Raw genomic sequence first — 3,898 nt, forward strand, 5'->3', positions numbered from 1 at the left:
AACAGCTAGATCTACTACGGCGAGGCAACAAATATAAGCTATCAGAATTTATCTAGGTTTTTTTGTTATTATTATTATTTATTTTAATTTTTTTTTTTTTTTTTTTTTTGGGGGGGGGGGTAATCATGTTCTAACGAATGACAGTCTTTTGCACTATACCGATAGTGTAAATCTAACATGTGCTGCTTGTTCCTTTGCTTCTTTTTCTACAAAGATTTTTTTAAATTCTACGAAGATACTCGCGGCGCATATACAGTTGCACAATTATCGCCAGAAAAAATTAACCCGACCTCTGGCGGAATCTTGCAGGGTTTTTTTTTTTTTTTTTAGTTTCGAGCGAGGTCATGCGCCGCTGCCTACATCGTTTAAGACTACTGGTATATCGGGTGATTTTAATTAAAAACCTACAGGCTCCCTGTGAATGGAGAATAATTTTGTCTAATTCATGTGTATATAATGAAGAAGGCGTGGAGAACTTTATGTCTGGTATATGTAATCAGCATTTTATATCTAGAAATTTTATTGAGAAGGAGGAGGACAGGAATTCTAAGTTTAGAACATGAAATGAAAAGGAGTTGAAGAATTTTGTATTCAGGATTTTCCTCCTCGTTAAATACAGACGTTTATAATTAGCTCAAATGCCAAGTGTACACATGTTGTATTGCATTCATTCAGTGTTTTTTTTTCTGTGGCACTGCTTAAAAATAGAAACATCGAGGTTATTTAATTATTGAAGCATATAATATAAACTGTGATCATACACGATAGTAAAGGTTTGAACGATAATCAAGCCTGTGTGGAAGGTATGGTAGTCCGCTGGGAACCGTAGTCCGTCTCCCATTACTTTGTACAGGTGGCATTCGCGCCATATACTAACCCCAATACTCCAACTAACCCTAACCTGTACTTATCATATGGGGTCCTGGACTCCATTCCTAGGACTACCATTCCTTTCACATCGGGTTTTTCAACCGTTCACGCCATTCGAGATCCACAAATGCTGCTTCACACAGTAAATTGACTTATTAAACTGGTAAAATTACTGTAGCTAACATTTTATACATTTAATTTGCTAAAATAATTCCCTATGCAAGATAGGGTCACCTCTCATTGGCTGTGAAATGTTTCTCTGCCACGCCAGCGGGCCTGTAGTACACACTCTATAGCCCTGTCAGCTCAAGACATAAATTAATCTGATTACCCGGCGGATTCTTTTAATTTGAGAACGTAACCACAAATTACGCAATAAGTCAAGCCAGAAAAAAACTTGAATGCAAACTTCCCCTTAATGACATATCACTTGGTATGTTCGTCTGAATGTTAGGGCGCATTCCCATAGGTTTTAGATCGATCTACCCCCGTGGGGAGTCTCACTAGATTACTGTCAGATAATCCGGCTTAAATGTCCGTCCCGCCTACTACAAGCTGTAAGGGGGTAATTAACTTTCGTGCCCGCTCGGCTGACAGCTACTTAGCATGAACCCCCAGGGAGTTAGGTCGATCTAGTTGGATCGATCTAATCTCTGAGAATGGGGTCTTAGGGTCAAGGTTATTGTTGATTAAGCAGACAGATAAACGACCAGCTATTTGTCACAAACCACTGATGATACGATATTGAAACCCTCGATCTTTACCTGTCTGTCTGAAACTTTGAAAAATAGCATAGTTCGACTTGTTTTCGATAATATGATACACAGTCACTGAAATGCACTTTAGTGCTTTCTTGCCGTTTAGAGTACAGACCGTTGCTTTGAAAAAGACAGTCAGAAAATGACTTTGATTTTTTTTCTTTGCGACAGATCTCAATGGGGTTTTATTCGTAGAACAGTGGCAGAGAGACAACCTCCAGTGCATAATCTCAGGCAGTTCCTGCGAGAAATAACTGACTAGTGGAACAGGCTCCCAATGCAAGCGAAATGGAATCTGGTGACGATGCAATAATCTATAACGATAAAAATATATTTACTTTCAATCTGAAATTCAATTATAATGTTCAGTAGACTTTACATAAAACAAATATTTAAGAACACAATTATCAAGATATATAAAACTAAAAAATTATTGTAAACATATTGAGATTCAAGATAAAAACAGCCTCGTCCTCGCATAAAACCAAGTACAAGTACAAGTAAGATAATCAATAATACAATTTCTTGAAAAGACATGATTATAACTCATACTTAAAGATATCATTTGACTCAATTGAGCGAATATTAATTGATAGCACATTTCCTTAACGCTAAATATCACTATCCAGTGGCAAAAAAATGTTATGCTTTACTCGACAAGAAATGAAAAGACTGGAGTGTTTTATCAACATTGGATACTGCTATCTGTGTAGTAAATCAGACAATCCATCGAATTAGACTATCGAGTGTGAGAAGGGAAAATAAGAGCTCTTTCCCAATGAAACTATCGTTCTATGTAGATCGTTCCAATCCGCGGGGACTCCCGTTGAATACAATCAGATCAACAGATTAATTCGCCTCCTCCTGGCGGTGAGTAGAAAACAGAAAAGCTCGTGAACAGAAGAGCACGTTGGAAAGTAGAGGAGGCGTGCTAATCTATTAAACTGATTGCATTCAGCGAGAGTCCCCGGTGAGTTGGTTCGCTCTACGCTCGTCTCATTGGGAATGAGCCCTAAATCTGCTGTTTTGCTGATACAATGTAACAGCGATCAATGCAATATGCCAAGCTTGACATTAAATCATGTTATTTCGCCGAAACAGGCTGTTAAAGTACAAGAAGGCAATTAAGTCAGGGGCGGATTTAGGCCGCCTTCTAGGTCTTCCGGAAGACGGTCGGATTTTCAAGTTTACATTGACAAGTACTCAGTATCTAATTTTTTTCTGTCGGAAGACGGTCAAAAATGGAGGATGGATCAATAAAGATAATTCGGAAGCCTGACAGAAATTATCTCTGGATCCGCCCCTGTTAAGCATAGGCAATTTTTAAAGATACAGATTAATAAATACTAAATTGAATTATACAAGTGCTGAACTATATAACAGAATGAGAAAAAAACAGAAACATGAACGTTACTGATAGCAATTGACTTTTTAGTACGAAAAATTAACAGTACGAAAAATTAACTTATCAACTGAGGATGAATATTGGACCGATTTTTTTTGTCCGTCATGCGCTATTATTTTTGTTCTTCCAACTTATCTTTGACAGAAAATGCATCTTGGAGATTGGTAATAAGGATGAAGGCTGGAAAAAACTTTAATATTACACTCCTCCAAAGGGAAAAGGCCTTAGAAATGAGCATCTGCCTATAGGGTTCGCCATGTTCTGATATGGAAAAAGTAAAAAGTAAAATCACGGATTAGATGTGTTTTTAGTTTTTTATTCTTTTTTTAATAGTTTAACTATTGTTGTTATTGTAATTTTTCTTTCTTTCTTTCTTTCTTTTCTTTCTTTCTTTCTTTCTTTTTATATTTCTTTTTATTTATTTTTTGTTGTAGGTGCCCGAAGAAGACATATAACATTATATTCAACTTGCACTTTAAGAAAGCAGGACACGTCCACAGTAAAGAAATGGCAGGGAGAAATATACCGTACAATATCCTGTCGACAACGATTGACATGAGATGTTATCCGATACAGGAACAAAAGAAGACGTCAATTATAATGAAGTCAAAGACTACGGAAAATAGTGGTTATTTGATTTGATTATCGGCATGAATTGTGCAACGAAAGCTTGTTGTAACAGATTATGAAAAAAAAACGTGCAAACGCAGTAGGAAAACTGTTGTGAGAGGTCACGCAGACGGCTGTTGCAGTATACACGAAGGCCTACGGTTGAATTTTATTGGGGACTACTAATTTCTATAAAATATTATCATATTATCTTAAGGTAATAAATAGGCCAAAGAAAGCGTTTTTCTTCACGCTA

General features: G+C 36.8%; 1 long non-coding RNA gene across 1 annotated transcript; it reads left to right on the forward strand.

Annotated features, from left to right (window-relative positions):
* The first annotated feature begins 1,797 nt into the window (after nt 1–1,797).
* Nucleotides 1,798–3,898, forward strand: LOC147761649 (uncharacterized). The gene is made up of 2 exons (XR_015334542.1): nt 1,798–1,926; nt 3,468–3,898. It is a non-coding gene; the product is annotated as an uncharacterized LOC147761649 (long non-coding RNA).

Source organism: Lingula anatina, chromosome 5 (assembly GCF_051362555.1).
Source record: "Lingula anatina isolate TDL-2025a chromosome 5, LinAna3.0, whole genome shotgun sequence".
Classification (NCBI taxonomy): Eukaryota; Metazoa; Brachiopoda; class Lingulata; order Lingulida; family Lingulidae; genus Lingula; species Lingula anatina.